This window comes from Anolis sagrei, chromosome 5 (assembly GCF_037176765.1).
Source record: "Anolis sagrei isolate rAnoSag1 chromosome 5, rAnoSag1.mat, whole genome shotgun sequence".
In the NCBI taxonomy this organism is placed as follows: domain Eukaryota; kingdom Metazoa; phylum Chordata; class Lepidosauria; order Squamata; family Dactyloidae; genus Anolis; species Anolis sagrei.
This window is the reverse complement of record NC_090025.1, coordinates 19,310,935-19,329,756: the sequence shown is the minus strand read 5'-3', so window position 1 is coordinate 19,329,756 and position 18,822 is coordinate 19,310,935. Positions and strand designations below refer to the sequence as shown.

Below are 18,822 nucleotides of genomic sequence, written 5' to 3'. Positions count from 1 at the left end.
TATATATTTACTGATGGTTTCATGTGTTTTTAATATTTTTGGGCTTCTGGGAGTTCAAGGCCCAAGCAGTTGGAAGACCACAGTTTGAGGATGCCTACCCTACAGTATTCTGGGTGCTCGATATCTGTGAGCTTTTGGTTCCAGGACCCCAGCCAGATACTGACAAGTGTCAGAACACTCCTTTATTAGACCTTAAATATATTCAAATATATTAAAGATCTAGGTTTTTCACATATAAGGCAAATAAATCTTTTATATGTTTACATTTTTTCCAAACATTTTGAATCTGCAACTGGTTCAATTTGCAGAACCACAGCCTGTGGGTACAGCGGACCCACCGTATCACTATAGCATTATACACATTCACTCATCTTTTCCTTTACTTTGGAAACATAGAAAAAAGACTCTGCAGAAGCTGAAATACTGTAATATCAATAATACTGATGTGTCTCCTGAGGGTAATAAAGCTGAACTGCTTTACTGCTTGAAGAATTGCTAAGATAATGTATGCAAATAAGGGCACTCTAAATTCAGCTATATAAACAGGTAATCCTATACATACTTACTATTTGCATTAATCATAACAGCACACTTGATGTGACTAGTGATTGACAAAGGAAAAACACAACCCAAAATAGAATTAAAGAGGTTAGACCCCTTTCATAAGCAGTTTAGAATTACACTTAAAGATTATTTAAAGTTCAAACTCAGCTGGGGGAGAGGATAGAGAAATTGGAATGAGATGAAGGCAGGTGGAACAGGGAAGAGTGCATGTTTATTTCCATTACATATCCTTAGGGCTCAGTCATAAATCAAAATGGAGGCTATAGTCAAGAAATCAGAAGAATATGAATTAGAAGGATTGCTTTGAAGGAACTAGATAAAGTATTAAGGAACAAGGCAAAGACACATCATTGAAGCATCCATGTATTTCCCATTTCCTTTATGGTTGTGAAAGCTGGACAATGAAAAGAGCTGACAGGAAAAAGAAATCCAATCAATTGAAATGAAGTTCTCGAGGAAAGTTCAGTGGATATCATGGACTGTCAAAACCAAAAATAAATTGGTCTGAGAGCAAATCAATCCCGAACTGTCCCGAGAAACTAAAATGATGAAACTGATGCTATTGTATTTGGATAGATTATAGAAACAATATGTCATACCATGAGATGACATATTGTCAGGAAAGGTGATAAATCTTGGTAAAGGCAGTAGGAAAGTGGTAAATTGACTCAGTCAAGGAAGTCGTGGCCTCAAGTTTGCAAGAATTGAGTAGGACTGTTAATAATAGATTATCTTTGAGCAATTTATACTAGTGAGATTCAGTGTTCCTGTCACTGTTCTTGTATCATTCCCAAAATCTGTATGGACATTGCACTGACCCTGCTTTATCCCTGGCTCAGTGACATCCAGGAAGAGCACAAGTTGGACATTTGCATGCCCTGCAAACCACATCAGTATGCATTCTTAATGCTCCATGTTTGGAGAGAAATTATGTGAGAGGTCACAGTATCAAGACTGTGGCCTCTCCAAATCGTTGTTTTAGGAAAGAACTATGGAGATTGTATTGTCGAAGGCTTTCATGGTCGGAATCACTGGGTTGTTGTAGTTTTTTTCGGGCTGTATGGCCATGTTCTAGAGGCATTTTCTTTTGACGTTTCACCTGCATCTATGGTAAGCATCCTCAGAGGTAGTGAGGTCTGTTGGAACTAGGAAAATGGGTTTATATATCTGTGGAATGACCAGGGTGGGACAAAGAACTCTTGTCTGCTGGAGCTAGGTGTCAATGTTTCAATTGAGAAACTACACAGAGAAGCCATTGAAATCCACAAGCATGTGGACAGTTTCAACAGAAAGGAGGAAACCATGCAAATGAACAAAATCTGGCTACCAGTATTAAAAAACTCTAAAATTAGAACAGCACAACAACAGAGAGGAAACAAACAAGGACATATAGTCACCTCACAACAAAAGATTGCTCCAGGCACTGCCAGGCAATCAAATGCTAATCAAGGTGGTCAGTTGAAACATTCACATCTAGCTCCAGCAGACAAGAGTCCTTTGTCCCACCCTGTTCATTCCACAGATATATAAACCCTTTTTCCTAGTTCCAACAGACCTCACTACCTCTGAGGATGCTTGCCATAGATGCAGGTGAAACGTCAGGAGAAAATGCCTCTAGAACATGGCCATACAGCCTGAAAAAACCTACAACAACCCAACTATGGAGATTGTTTATTGTGTGATTTTGTGACCATTTGCATGTTACTTCGATGCTTCAAGAATGATAAAATAAATGGCACAGGTTAAGATAAAATAAAGAGAATAATGATTAAACATTCAAGAAGTGATTTAATTAAAAAGCAAAAGATGTGGAAAGGAGGCAGAAGTTTCCCCCAGTGACTTTTTACACTTAAGAGGGTAACAAGTTTGGGAAGACACAAAAGCCTCTCTGTACACAATCATGAAAGAATAGACTTGAATGCCAACAATGGATCAATTGTGCCTATGAGCCCGAAGGGGTCCAGATAAATTGAAAGTAGTTTGTAGATAGGCGAATATTATGAAAAGACTGCAAAGATAATGTAATTCCATCAGAGGGAGGCTAGAAATGCCTCTATTTTTAAAGAAAGGCAATGCTTTCACCTTCTCACTATCCAATCTAAAACTTACCAAGTTCAAAATATATTCTTGTTATTATACATTATATACATAGTATACATAGTATAATACACAAAGAGCACAAACCTTTCTTAATTTTATTCATTTGTATTGATCTCTAAATCTTCCTGCTTGACAAAAAGACCAGTTTCAGATTTTTGCACACACCAAGTAACAAGGTATGCTCCTGTCCAATACCACAAACATGGCACCCCCTCTGCCCAATGTCAGCAATTTGGTAGAGCACCTAAAACAGCGTGTGTTATCTCTTCGTTCCCGTGACTTGTATATTAGGCAGCTTTAAAGTTTGCTGCGGAATATGTACTCATAAAGAGCAACAACCCCATGGAGTGTTCTTGCTATAGTACTTGCATGTTAAGTGTGTTTATCATCCTGGCTTCATCACAGTTCCATTACAAAGATGTTGAGTCTTAAGTATACAGTAGGTCTTCCACTTTCATTGAGTTTGGGGCACAGCAGTCCCCATGAAAGTCAGAAAACTACAAATAAAAAAAAATACTTTTTGAAAAACAGAGAGAAACGTATCTGGGGATCTCTACCTCCTCTGGCATGGCTCCATGGTAAATGTTTAATCTTCATCAGAAGTTGACCATAGAATTGCACTAGAAAATGTAAAAATGCCAAGGAAAGTGTTCGCTCTAAGAATCTCTAAGTCCTCCTGCATTATCTTATGGCCATCTCCACATGATCCTGTGTCTTGAGGACCACCTGATTTTAAAAATAAGGCGATGTGGTTAGGACCTGGAAGAGGGTTTTTTTTTTACTAAACTCAAAAATTCTCTTTGTTATTGAAAAATTGGACCCCAAATTATTACTTATGAGGCTTGGCTCCATGGGGACTTACGGTGTGTCACTGTCCCCTTTGCCATTTTCCTTTCACCCTGTGATTGCCCTTCATGTACTACTTTGGAATTTGCCTGTATATACTTTGAAATGTTGCTTCACCACACCTGGGACTCCAAAAAACCCAAACAAACAAAAAACTGATTCTCCAAATTATCACAATCCTTTTACAATGAACCGGAAGACTTTGGGGAGGGGGGGCACACAATGGATTTGCATCAGGGCCCCTGGGTCCTTTTCCTATGTCACATGATATGATCTGGGTTATCGGTGGGAATGATCCCTCTCCTATGTCCCCAGCCAGACCCATCCTTACGACACCCATTAAGATGACAGTCACCCTAAAGTATGCATTTTTTATCTGGAATAATACCACTGTGTCAAAAGGAGTCAGAACATTAAGCCCATAATCAATTGCCACACCATATTCCTTTCTGATCATGCATTTCTCTCTCTCTTGAGGGCAGATCAATAATAATAATAATAATAATAATAATAATAATAATAATAATAAACTTTATTTAATACCCCACCACCATCTCCTCAACAGGGACTTGGGGTGCCTTACATGAGGCCAAGCCCAACAGCATAGTACAATAAAATAAAAACTAAAACACAATAACAACACAGTAAAATACAAAAAACATATGAATACAAAAAATGATATCAAATACAAAGCAAAATCATACATGATAAAATAACAATGAGCGGGCCGCATGTGCAAGATAAAATACTAGAATACTAAAAATTCAGGATGAGATAGGAATGGAGCAGATTTTTTTGTGAGGGAGAAACTCATAAAGGAACAGGGTCATAAAAATAATAAATAAATAAATGGATAGACTCTTAAAAACAACCCAATGATGGTTTATTAAAGTTTCCTGCTATAGCAAAGACCAACCAGTGGTGATGTTGGAGGGAATCTTTGACCAGCCTGGGAGCAGATCTTACCCAGACACAAATCAAAAGTTTGTGCAGGAGTCTTGAATGGTTGTCAGAATACATTAAATATGCTCAGCATTTGCTATTGCAGTGTGTCAGTACTTTGGAGTGCTTTCTGTGCTGACATCCTCTCTGGCTAGAGAGAATAAATCTTTGATTTTGCCTTTACCCATCTGTTTAATTTGGCCTTCTGGGAAGCTAGACACCCTGGGCCCCCAAACCCACGGTTTCTGTGGTAGCCGAAGTCACACAAAATCTTGGTAATCTTAGGTTAATTGCTACCTCACATCCTCAGTCAACTGCACAGGCTGAAGATTAAGCAGTGAGAAAATTGCAAATAGGTAACCTTGAGATCCTTGGAATAAGTAGCAGGATATGAATAAAGTAACAATGATTCATTGCCTCTGAATCTTCTTTGCTTGTTGCTTATGCGCCTATTGTCAGAAATTAATGCACAAAAAAAGAGTATGTGTTTTTTTCTATAGAGTATATTGGATTGTGCTCAGGAAGTATGTTCAAAGAAATGGCAAGAAAGTGAAGATACTACAAGATTGAGCAAATAAATATGCTATTCTGCTTTATTCACCCCAAATGGCATTCAGAAAAAGACCACAAGCCCATTGAAATCAATTGGACTTGTTAAGATGCGTCTACATTGTAGAATTGATGCAGTCTGATGCCATTTAAATTGCCAAGGCTCAAAGCCATAGGGTTCAGGGGAGTTGTAGCTTGGTGAGTCACCAGTACTCTTTAACAGAAAAGGCTAAATATTTTGTAAAACTGCAACTCCCATGATTCCATAGCAGTGAGCCTGCCATGAAATTAATGTAGTTTGACATCATTTTAATTGGCATGGTAAAGTGATGTCGAATTACATTAATTCCACAGTGTAGATAAACTCATAGACAAGTTAGTTGGGAACAACTGGAACCCCAGTGTGATTTCAGGTGGATTATTCTAAGTATTCTAATTATGACTCCACCCCAGTCTTTTGGAGATATTGGTAGAGTTTTGAATACATCAATACATCAATTCATAATATTTGCTATTATGTTTAATTATGAAAGCTTAGTAATGAGTGCTTTTGATGTTTCGACGTTTTTTTTGCTTAATATTTCCTTGAACAAAGTGGATGTGATCCAACCAGTGCTGAGCGCACTTAAATCCTGTGCTTTACAGATCAGCTTTCTCTACTTTCTTTTTGTTTTTAGCTCCTCAGAAGGAGATGATTTGATCGGTATAAAGATGTTGTTGTTGTGTGCCTTCAAATCATTTTCGACTTATGGTGATCCTATCACAGGGTTTCTTGGCAAGATTTGCTCAGAGGGGGGTTGCCTCTGAGGTTCAGAGATAGTGGGCGAGCCTTATTCCCAAAGCTTCCATATTTCATCAGCATCAGACTTAGATTATAGATAAAACTGTGTCTGACAGCATTTGTCAAACTTCTTAGTCACCAGAGGAAGCAATACAGACTTAATAACTTCCTTTACAGCAGTGAAATACTACTATTGTCTGAGTGCTTTATCAGAAGTGGGAAGAGAGGGGAAAGCAAATACCAATGAAGCTGTAGAAATGTCCAACTTCTTCCGCGATTTAGAAATAGGTTTGTCTGATTGGAAACTGGAGGTGACTGCAGTACTTTTAATGGTTGTGTAAAAACTATGATAAATGCAAATGGTTTTAACAAATCTGTGTTTTAACAATTTGAGTAGTGCATTGCTTCAATTTGGACATGTGACATAAAATTATAATTTAAGATGGAATTTGTAACTCTGATTAAATCATTATTCTTCTTCAATATCCCACTTTTCTCCCCATTGGAGATTCAAAGTAGCTAAGAACAAGGTATAAAACATACAAGGTACAATTGAGATAAAAGAAGTAGACATAATTAAAAAATAACAATTGAAACATCATAAAGCAGTTAGATCATAATAGAACACATTACAGATTAAAATACATTCCACCTTTTAGGTATAGTTTGTTTGTTTATCTATTTAGTTATTTATTTACTTCATTTGTATACCACTTTTCTCTCACTAACAGGGGACTCAAAGCAGTTTCCAACATAATTATGGCAAAATTTAATGCCTCACATACAGAAGCCTAACATACTGATAATAACATACAATTATCAATTAAATCATAAAACACGACATCATTTAACATTAAAACATGGAATTAAAAACATATCAATATAAACATTAAAATCACACAATCCAACAATCGTAGTCCAGGCCGTTGCAAATATCATATCTATTGCACATAATCTCTGATCATTTCTTGTACTACTTACTGCCCAAAAGCTTGGTCCCATAGGCAAGTTTTTAATTTTCTTCTGAGGGCCAGGAGGGAGGGCACTGATCTAATTTCATTGGGGAGGGAGTTCCATAACTGAGGAGCCCCTAGTGAGAAGGCACTGTCTCTCGTCTCCACCAATAACACTTGCGAGGAAGGTGGAACCAAGAACAGGGCCTCCCCAGATTATCTTAATCTCTGAAATGGTTCATAGACAGAGATACATTCGGACAGGTAACCTGGGCCAGAACCATTTAGGGCTTTATAGGCTAAAGCGAGTACTTTATCTCACTTCCTGTTGTCTCACCCCGTTCTTAACTATGAGTCATTTGTAAGTTGGATGTTTTTAACTCGGGGACTGCCTGTATATACTTTGGAGTAGTGACACCATATGCACACTGTATATGAATCAAAGAATAGGTTTTCCAAGCACTGGAGGCCACATGACATGGGATGAGATGTCATGTAACACAACTTCCAAGTGTTGAAAAGTATAACATCGCAAAAAAAAAAAAGCCCATTGTTCAATATAGGATCCAACTTAGCAAGAACAAGAATATGGGCAAGTGTTGGGAGTTTTGACTCCAATAGTCCCTAGCAAGTTGGCCAGGCTCTTGTAAGATTCTGTGAATTGTAGTCCCAAAAAGTAACTTTTCCAATTTCTGATAAGAGCAAGGCTTTTGGCTCCATACATTCACTATTCATCTCCTATTAACTCCTCAAGCATATCTGTTTCTGTTTCAGTGGGTGCAAAATCAATAAGACTGTTTTGAAATTTCAGTCTATAAAGGATGGGTTTAATGAAATTGTCTCTTCTTCTGCTTCCTAACTTCAGCTTGCACGCCATAATTATAATGGACCAACTCATTTCATTTTGAATCGTTTATGTAAATAGAGTTCTGCTTTCTGGGTTACACTTGAATGTTCACAGCAAGAAAGTGTTAGGTAAATTTGAGAACTTGAACCTGGCTTTTGAGCTTTAATTGCATGGCTTTGTAATTCCTTTTGTAACAGAAATTTGCCTTCAGTGAACATGATGCATGGGGAGGTGAGAGGAATAGAGAGCAGCCTTTACATTAGTGGTGGAAAATTTCCTGTTGCTAATTCTTTTCTGCAAAAGAAAAACCATTTGGTTAGCAAAGTAAGTCACTGCATTCTTGACTGTTGAGCTGTTTTCTGGGGAAAATGAATGCGAACATTCATTGTGCTCCAGGAAATCCATTATAGTGGAAACCTTCCTGAAATCAACACAGCCATTATCAGAGGTCGATATAGTTGTTTCTTTTTAGCTTGCTGCACTCCTTGAATTTTCAGCATGTGCACTTCCAAGAACACCGGAAAGAAGAAGTGCTTATATAAAAATCAGCTGTATAGATAGCTTGGTGTGGAGGAATTGTGAAAAGGAACATGGATTTGGTGTATTCTTATTTATCCAATATTGCACAAGTGGGATAGTATAATACTGTTTTACTAACCCATTGCCTATAACAGCTCCATAACTTTCAGCCAGTTGTTGTTGCTATTATATGCTGCTTTTCTCTCTTAACAGAGATGCAAAGCAACAAACAGTAATAAAACAATATAAAATTTAAAGTCTCTAATCGCTAAAATAGAATTAAACCAAGCACTATTCCAAAAAGAAATAGTGAAAACAATTAAAGCCAATACACCAGTAGACTTCATCATCAGGAGTATAATGTCTAAATCAGTAGTTCTCAACCTGTGGGTCCCCAGGTGTTTTGGCCTACAACCCCAGAAATCCCAGCCAGTTTAGCAGCGGTTAGGATTTCTGGGAGTTGAAGGCCAAAACATCTGGAGACCCACAGGCTGAGAACCAGTTGTCTAAATCCATGCTGCTTTGCTTGAAACTCACTTGGATTTCAATGTACAGTTGTGTGCACCACAATTCAAGACGGATATTGAGAAATTGGAATATATCTAGAGAAATGGGACCAAGATTATCAAACATCTGGATGTCAAAGTTTGTCAGGAATGACTGGGGAAGCAGGGTATGTCTGAGAGATTACATGATAGTAAAAGGTAAAGGTTTTCCCCTGACATTAAGTCCAGTCATGTCCGACTCTGGGGTGTGGTGCTCATCTCCATCTCTAAGCCAAAGAACTGGCATTGTCCATAGACACCTCCAAGGTCATACCTATTGATCTACTCACATTTGCATGTTTTTGAACCTCTAGGTTGGCAGAAGCTGGGGCTTACAGTGGAAACTCATGACACTCCCTGGATTTGAACCTGTGTCAACAAGCTCAGCAGCTCAGCGCTTTAACCCATTGCGCCACCGGAGGCTCCGATTACATGATAGCTACCTTTAAATATCTGAAGGGATGTCCTGTAGAAGATTGAGTATGCTTATTTTCTGAAGCTTTGGAGATTAGGAGCATCATCTCACTTTAACAGGATAATAGTCCTGTTAGAGGACTATTACCCTTCTTTATCATGGCTGCATCCTATTCTAATTCTGGAGTTTGGAGCACCATAAATCCTCTGGTTGAGAATCCTCTCCCATATACTACAAACAAACCCCTGGCATAGGATGTTTCCCTGGCAATTACAATGGAGTAATATTGCCATAACAGCATAACATGATAAATATGAAGTAATGGAGTCAAATTGCAAGAAAACATTAGAAAGAACTCCCATACCATTGGGGTGCTTCAACACTAGAGTAGATTGCCTCAAAGGGTGGGGAACTCTAAATCTTTGGAGATCTTGAAACAAAAATTGGATATTTTCCATGAGTAATGTAATTTGTATTCCAGGGTGGCACAGGTTTGGACTAGATGGCTCTTATGGTCCCTGCCAACTCTAATATTCTGTGATTTTATGATAACTGACAATTGACTGAATGCATCTTTGGAGATAGAACTACCTTCCAATTTAGACACTGAATTTGGTTCCATGGTACTTTAATTTGGGTCGAGTTGTCTGCGTGTGTGTGTACACACACACACCATCCTTGAGGGTGGCTTCTCTCATGTCCCCTGCATGGAGCTGGAGCTGATAGAGGGCGCTCATCCATGCTCTCCCCAGGTTGGATTCAAACTGGCAACCTTCAGGTCAGCAACCAAACCTTCAAGTCATCAGTCTTGCGAGCACAAGGGTTTAACCCACTGCATCATTGGGGGTTCCTACTTTATTTGTATTTCAAGTTTTCAGTAAGAGACTAATAATTGTCTGATATAGCAGATTGACAGGTATTTTTTCCTAATGTACCAGGGTCAAGCACCATATTTGTACCCATTGGCTACAACCGTTTCTTGCTTTCTTGAAAGTTGTTGTGGACCAGCAACTGCTGGCTTGTGGACTAACACTGATTCATGGACCAGTACTTTAAGTAGGGCTGGTGTAGAGGATGAAAGTCCAGTTAGGACATTGAACCCATGAGGTTTAGGCCTTATCTGAAAATGTATCTATGTTTTCCCTCTAAAAGCCCTCCTACTTTACCTAGAAAGTTTGCACCTACGTTGAGTAAAGTGTTTCAGTGTTGCCTGATTGCAGTTCCTAACATTCATGATAACTGATCACATTACTCCAGGTTGATGGGAGTTATAGTCCAACAACATCTGGTGGGGGTACTCTTAAGAAATATGAGTAATCCAGATTCCTTTTACCAGACCTGTTACAGACTTGGTTTCCTTCTAATGCTTCTACTATGTGCATTTTCTTTCTCATATATTCATGACAGCAAAGACTTTCTAAATCTATTCCACAAGGCCATCTAGGGGTCATTGCTCTTTTCCAAGAAACTGTAGGAGGTTAACCCATCCTTGCTTGGCTCAGGCTGGGATGAATTATAGGCTAGTTTTTGAACTGTTTCCAGTTCCTTCTGCTTCACAACTCTCTGTGGGAGAGATCCACCCTGCCTGCACAACGCTTGGTACATCCCCACCCACTCAGTCTGCTTGTCTGATTTTTGCTTCCTTTTAGTTCAGCTGGGAATTTGAATCTCTCCATCCCACCTCCACTTGATTTTTGCTGTTACATGATTTTTAAAACTTTAGTTATGTATCCTCTGATACATTTTTTCACCTTTGGTGTGCCACTCTGACTCATGTATAGGGTGCATGAAAACACAACAACAACAACAACAACAACAACAACGTCACACGATTCTAGCAATGAACAATCCATGATTGCTATTAATGGTTTTTTCGTATGGTGTTTATTGTGTTTGTTATGATAAAAAAAAAACCTCACAGATTTGCATCTGTGGTCACCTTAAAATCAAATGCTGAGATTCAATACTTCTCAATATAATTAAATACACACAAACTCACACATTCTGAAGTCAATCCAACTTCATTCAATAAGACTTAGTGCCAAGTATGTATACAATGAACCAATGTGGCATGATTTGAGCATTGGATTGTGATTCTAGAGACCAGCGTTCTAATTCTTGTTCAGTCATGGAAACCCACTGGGTGGTCTTGAGCAAGTCGCACACTCTCAGCCTCAGAAGAAGGCAATGGCAACCCACCTCTGAACAGATCTTATCAGGAAAACCCTCTGATAGGTTAACCTTTATATGTTGGGAATGGCTTGAAGGTATACAACAACCATGAAGTGTGTGTATGTGTGTGTGTATACACACACATACATACATATTCACATGCCTATCTGATACCAATTTTGATTTTACTGGACTAAGCTATACATGGAAGGCAATTTGAAATCTTGGATGGCTCTGTCCATGGAATCTCACTTATTGCTGCAAGGCCAAACTGCATTCATTACACATTGGAGATTGTATTTGAATGCACATCTGTTCTGCTCTAACAAAATAAACAAAGGAAACCCTTTTCACCCTTGGCTCTTTTCCTTTAAATGTTAAACCAAAGAAGAATGAACAACGTCCTGCAGCTGAAAAATAAAATTGCTCACGTACAAAGTCTTTTTGCATCCCTTTGGCAGTTATGAGCCTTTTGCCAGCTGTGCATCTAGAAGACAATGCCAAATAATATTGGAAAGGAGTTCAAATGCTTTATAAATACAGTAATGTACTCTCTGGTGTGGATAATATCTCTGTATGCAGTTTACCTAATACACTCAATGCCAATTTAGTGAAGATCTCTGGTCACCATACATTGGGAACAACTTGGATGCACCCAACAACAGCCAGCTGTTGATGTATATGTTTGGGTATGATACATGTACGCATTCACATGTACAAAACAATTACTCCTCCTAGAAGATGGGATGAGAATTGGGTGGCCCTCCAAATGTTATTCAACTGCAACTCCCATCAGCTCTACTCAACTGAACCTATAGTGAGGAATGCTGTGAGCTGCAGTTCAGTAATGTCTGGAGTGTCACTCAATTCCCCTTTTATCCACACCAGCTGTTCTGTGGGGTCCTAAACCCTGAGTAGCATTTTCAGGAACTATATACCATAGTCTGTTATGAAGAACAGGAATTAAGAAATTTACTTCCACCCAGATAAACACACCCAACTCTAGATTTGATCTTTAATTTATTTCTCTTGCTAACAGCCAAAGAAAGGATTCCTGCACTATGAATGCTTCCAAGTTATATGTTTGGCACAGGACAGCCATTGTTTAGTCACTCATTGGCCACATAGCCTTATTGTTACATACCTTAAAGTTGACTGAAAATAGCTCTCTCAGAATGTATTCTAGGCAAAATTTATTAAGAAGACATTTTCCATGCTGAGATTCAATACTTCACACTCAAAACACTATACTTCACACACAAAACTACACACATAAAACACACATGTTCTGAAGTCAATCCAACTTTATTCAAGTTACTTTGATCAAAAGGGATAGTTTGACCAAAAGTGATGCAAGTACTGCATCACCGCTCGAAAATGTGCCAGTACATCTTCACAGAGAAATACATGACACTTGAACAGCTATTCAGACATCCTGCTCTTCTCCTGATTGGCTGAGAAACAAGCTGGCTGGGATCCACACTGTGATTAGCTGGGAGTTCCTTCTGTATCAACAGCCAAGAGGAGGGATTCTCCAAGGTGGGAAGAAGAACAGCTTGGATAATTTAAAGGTCCAATCTGTTGGAAGGCTGTCCCCATGGAGGGCATGAAACTGAAGAAGAAGAAGACATAGGGATGCAGATGATTCCTTGGTTGACTTCAATGTCCAGGTCTGAAAAAGACAAAGGTGCAGGGCATGATAGACAAAAGGTGATCATGCCAGATATCGGAGGTTCAGCTGTTCTTTCAAAAGGTCAATTTATTCATTTTTGTGTAGCCTTGCCTTCTGTAGGAGCCATAAGCCTCTGGACACATCTGTTCAGGAAAACAGTGCAAAGCACAGCCCTATTGGTAAAGGGATTATCTGTCTTTCACTCAAACACAAAAGAGATTCCAGGTCTGGGAGATTGCTGAAGGGATATTTCCTGACAGTTCAACAATCTCCGTTCCCAGGGGTTTGTGTCAGTACAGGAGAATGGGGAATGGATGTCTTCACAATAAATTTGATTTTTACTTTATACATTATGCATTAATACAACACACAATTCATACATTATACACCAAAAATATCATTCAGTACATTTATGAAAGGGTTTAGTTTAATATTGTTTGGGGTACAGTTGCTGCTAGTTCCTACTGAGGCTTTCAGTGACCTTGAAACAGCAAAACTTCGAGGAAGCAGAAAAAGATTTAAGAAATAAAAGGAAAATCATGTAACTTTGTGTGAAGTCTTTTAAAGGTCCAGATTAATTTGGGAAGGGTGTGTGTGGTGGCTTGATAACAATTTGAGCCCAGGTTTTCTAAGTCCTAGTCCAACACACAGACCACACTGTCTCTCACATAATATGCCGTACAATACCTTAGTGTAAATCTCATCATTTAAAATAACCACACTTCTGTGTTTTCCCAAAGTTTAATCAATCCTGCAAGTCATATTTTACTGATCCTACTATTCTATTTGACAAAAACAGTCCTGATTAATCCTCTCTCATCCCATTTTTTTAGCTGCTTTTAAAATGTCCGAAATTCTCTTTCTCTGTCCTCTCACTTTCCCTCTTTGTCCACAACATTTTTCTAGTGATGCAAAATGAGATCTAAGTGTAAAATTAGCTTGTAATCAATCAGTAGGGGGCAGAAGAGTGGAGGGCAGAATCTTGCTCTTCCCAGTAGGCTTAGGCAAAATCAAACTGTTGCATCCTCTCCTGTTTGTTTTTACTTATTAATAATTTTTAGCATCTTGAGCACATGCTAATGCTGCCTGGGTTTCATATATGAAATATTGGAAGTTAATGTGGGCAGTAACATTTCATGCATATTTCTTGACTTTACATTTTCGAATAGACACACGTTTATCATTCCTATTTACTTTTATTTCCAGTATGGAAACTGTTGCACTCCAGAACAGGAAAAGCCCTCTTCAAACACCACACTGTTGGTAGGAAAAACAATCCTTTTATTGGAGATAATTAAAAAGCAGTAAAGTAAAAAAGCACTTTAAAGAAATAGGTAAATTCAATTAGGTAAGAAGATAAACAGGAACAAAGTAGTCCAGGGAAAATAGTCCAGCAAAGTCCATGAAAACAAAGTCAAAACTTCTCCAATAAAATCCAATAAACCAGGAAACATGAATCCAAGGCATGAACATGAAATCATAGAATCCAAGAATCAAACCATGAAACAAAAGGCACTTAAACATGAATCTCCCAAGCAAGGCTTCCATGAAATGAGGATGAGAACTTGATTCCAAACGATGCTTCATCTGACTACATATCCTGTACTTGGGAGTTTTATCTCCTCATTAGCTATGTCCCAAGCACTCAGAAATTGGTTTCGCTTTACTTTGGAATCTCTTATCTTTTTCTCTCGGAGCCTGGCAGAACATCAAAGCCATTCTTAGGCTTGTCTGTTTTGACTAATCTCCTTTCATCTATCTATTTACTCATTAATTTCTGCACCTTGTACCGAGCTGTTTTCTAGCTCCAAATCATGGGAACTCTCTAATGGCAATCCAGGGAGCACACCATCATCCCCACATCCTTAGGGGACATTCTCATGGGAAACTACACTTTGAACATGGATCTCCTGGTCATTCTCTGCATCAATATCATTGCCATCTTGAAACTCATTGACATTACTCCCCACATCCAAAGCATCTTGATCCTGAAACACAATCACAGGCTAAGCTCCAACAGAAACAGACCTCACCTCTGAGGATGCTTGCCATAGATGCAGGCGAAACGTCAGGAGAAATGCCTCTAGAACATGGCCATATAGCCCGAAAAAGTGATTCCAGCCATGAAAGCCTTCGACAATACAAGAAACATATTAAATTGTGGTACACTGTAGTTTGATACAATACTTGCTTCTATCTATCTATCTATCTATCTATCTATCTATCTATCTATCTATCTATCTCTCCACAGAGATTACATATTGGATCTTAGCATTCTAAGCTTCTTTCATCAAAAAAAAAATTCTTATTGGACATCATGTTTCATGGCCCAGTATGCTTTATGAAGAAATAAACAAACAAACATACTGTGAGCTACAAACACAAACTTATTGAGAAAAAAAGCTGAAGAATTATTGGTAAAGAACAAGAAAAGCAGAAATAGCCATAGGCTGTATTGAGCTTATTTAAACAAAAGTACATTATACATAAAACATTTTATAAAAGACAACAATAAACATTAAGTTTTAAATCTACTTATACTGCCTTTCATGCTGTCTAAATTACATTATCTCTAAATTTTCGTGTCTTTGTATCTATTTAAGTAATCAAAAACATTTATTGCATACCTGTAATAATTGTATCCTTCTAGAAATATCAATAACAAATTATAGTTGGTATTAATTTAATCTCTTTTTACCAGTTTAGCATAGGCACAAATCCTATTTCAGTTATATTTATGGTAGACTCATTGAATCAGTTTCCTTTATCTACGTATTGTTTCACTGTCCAACAATTGATTGAATGAATGAACTCTTGGACTTGGAAGACAGAGGAGTGAAAACTGGAAGAAGGAACATCACAATATAAGATATGTGGACAACACTATATGATTAGCAGAAAACATCAGACTTGGAATAATTACTAAAGGAAGTCAAGGAAGAAAGTACAAAAGTAGATTTATTGCTGAACATTAACAAATAATGAGCACTGGTGATTATTTTCTTGTTGTTATTGGGTGCCTTCAAGTCATTACCTACTTAATACTTATGGTAACTCTAGGCCAGTGGTTCCCAACCTGTGGGTCCCCAGGTGTTTTGGCCTACAACTCCCAGCAATCCCAGCCAGTTTACCAACTGTTAGGATTTCTGGGAGTTGAAGGTCAAAACATCTGGGGACCTACAGGTTGAGAACCACTGCTCTAGGCCAATCCTATAGTGGGGTTTTATGGAGCAGAGAATTGGATTTCCATGGCCAAATCCTGATTTCCAAAGACATAGTCCAGTCCTCAAACCACTTTGCTATCCTGACTCTTAACAACACTGATGAATTTCAGAACTTTAAAGTAGACAATGAAGATATTGTAATTGTTCCAAGATTTTCCATACCTTGACTCAGTCATTAATCAGAATGGAAACTGTAGTAAAGAAATCAGAAGAAGACTAGGGCTTGGAAGGGCAACTATGAAGAAGCTAGACAAGATCCTGGAGTCTCAAGACATATAACTGAATACTAAATTAGAATTATCCATGCAATTATATTTCCCATATCTATGTATGCTTGTCAAAGCTGGACAGTGAAGAAAGCTGATAGGAAGAAAAACAACTCATATGAAATGTGGTACTGCGGAAGAGTTCTTCAGATATTGTGGACTGCTAAAAAGATGAATAAATATGTCCTAGAGTACATCAAACTAAACTAAACTGTCTCCAAAAGCCAAGGTGACCAGACTAAGACTGTCATACTTTGGACACATAATGAGATGACATTACTCATTATAAAAGACAATAATGTTTGGTATGGTAGAAAGCATTAGGAAAAGAGGATGACTGAACCACAGATGGATAGGGTTTAACATGTAGGCCATATCTTTGAGTCTGCAGGACCTGAGCAGGGTCGATAGGGTGACTTGGATGGCTCCTATTCACAGGGTTGCCATTAAGTCAAAGTCATCTTGATGGCAGTTAGCAACAGCTCCCATCCAAATACTAACTAGAGCTGATGCTACTTAGTTCTCGTGTCTTTAACTCCAAGGGATGCAACTTATCACAGGAAACTGAAAGTTGTATTAAACTTTTTCATATATGCCTTTACTTCCCTCTGGTGGACTCCATGTGAATAACAGACCTTTCCAAATCACTTGACAATAGCTGGACAAATTTGCCCCCATGTTTTTTTATGAAGCTGCACATAAGCACATGCATGAATTCTACAGTGTAGATGCTTTCTTGGTCTCAGCTTGGAGGATACTACTTAACATCCTTTGCTGTTGAACAAGTCATCTTCTACCTTCTGCCACTTTGAATGCAGCTTACTTTTATTCTGAGCGATTGATTTTGAGCAACTAAAACGCCTTTCTACAAAATGTACATATTAGTGTTTGTTGATCACTATAATAAATACATATTTCAAGTGCTTAACTCCATCCTTCTACTATCCAGAGCAAATTGGTCAAAGGTGAAGCTTTTTTTTTGTTCCTAAACCATCTTTCAATCTCATCCCCTCCCCAATTGCTCTTTCCTATTTCAGGAACCATTAAATTTTATCTGTCATGACAATATCCTATGGAATCCTGGGATTTGTAGTTTAGGAAGGGGAATTTAGAGTCTCCAGTGCCTCCCCAAACTACAAAAACTAAGAATTTCCATGATGCAACTAGGACAATTACAACTGAATCATAGTGTTACGATTGTGTACTGTAAAAGGGATTCTGCTGGATCATCTATGTATATTTTTGCACAGGAAACTTCCATGGCCTCATTTGTTGCCAAGAGGCAGTATTTTAAAAGTTAATGACAGTAGTGTCTTGAATAGTTAGAAAAATGTATAATTATAAAATTTGATTATTTTTTTTTTAAAAAAGGAAGATTTTGGGTTATTTTTACAATAGGTAAAATTCATATTATTCAGTTCCTTGGGCTTTTTATCCATATTCATGGAGACGGAATTGCAGGCGGCTGAAAATGCCAATTGATGATGGAGGCAACTGCGGAGGGAATTGGGCCCCGTGTAATAAATGTAAAATAGATTGCTCCTGCCATGCTTCTGTGATACTATATTTAGAGAGAAATCCATTATCAAGGCAAAAGTTGCTGGCAGAGACAGGGGCTGTTCAGTGGTTTTGTTTATTGTTTTCCCAATGAGTTGTGGTTGCTCCTACCAGACAAAATGAGTGGTATCATGCCCTGGAAAGGGACAAGGTCAAAGCAACCAGTGCAATCCATACAGAGGAGATACATTGACCGTTACCATTTAAGAGCTGACTTGGACACTGTTGAAGTGAATTCACTTGAAACCTGAAGCCAAATTGCACAATGCTGCATCTTGACTAGAAATGGGCAAAGCTTTTGGACAGCAGCTCCCAACAATCTCCACCAGTGGCTAAACTGGGTGAATTTCCTAGATGTTGCAAGACAGTAACATTTCATATCACCCAACTCTCCTGATTTGAAAGAGACACCCACAATTAATCATCTATCATCCCAGTATTTCATCTACATATAAAATGCCCCAGTTTCTTTTTCCTTCTCCCACTTTCCCCCTTTTAGTGCGTACTGTAAAATTATTTCAGTTTGACACAACTTTAACTACTCAATACTATGCAATTCTGGGGTTTTTATTTGGTAAGGCACCAGCCCCCTTTAGCAGAAAAGGTTATGGACTCTGTAAAATGTCAACTCCCAGGATTTCATAGCATTGAACCACAGTAGTCAAAGTGCTGTCAAACTGTCCTGATTTTTATCTGTAATATACTGGAAAGAATGCATTTGGGGAACTGTAGTTTGCCAACTCTGATTTAAAGAAGTCATATCTCTGCAATGCTGCAACCCTTTTAAAGGACTCTAACATGTCTTTGCTGTTATTAGTTTTCCAGGCTAAAAATTGGGTTCTGAATAGTTGAAAAAAAAATGGCTGGAAA

The 18,822-nt window shown here is 38.2% G+C and overlaps 1 long non-coding RNA gene across 1 annotated transcript in view; it reads left to right on the top strand.

Moving 5' to 3' along the window:
* Positions 1-1,564: 1,564 nt before the first annotated feature.
* Positions 1,565-18,822, top strand: part of LOC137097154 (uncharacterized) — a 336,194-nt gene continuing 318,936 nt past the window's right edge. The window contains exon 1 of the long non-coding RNA XR_010909992.1: positions 1,565-1,608. This is a non-coding gene — a long non-coding RNA (uncharacterized lncRNA). The remainder of the gene's footprint in view (positions 1,609-18,822) is intronic.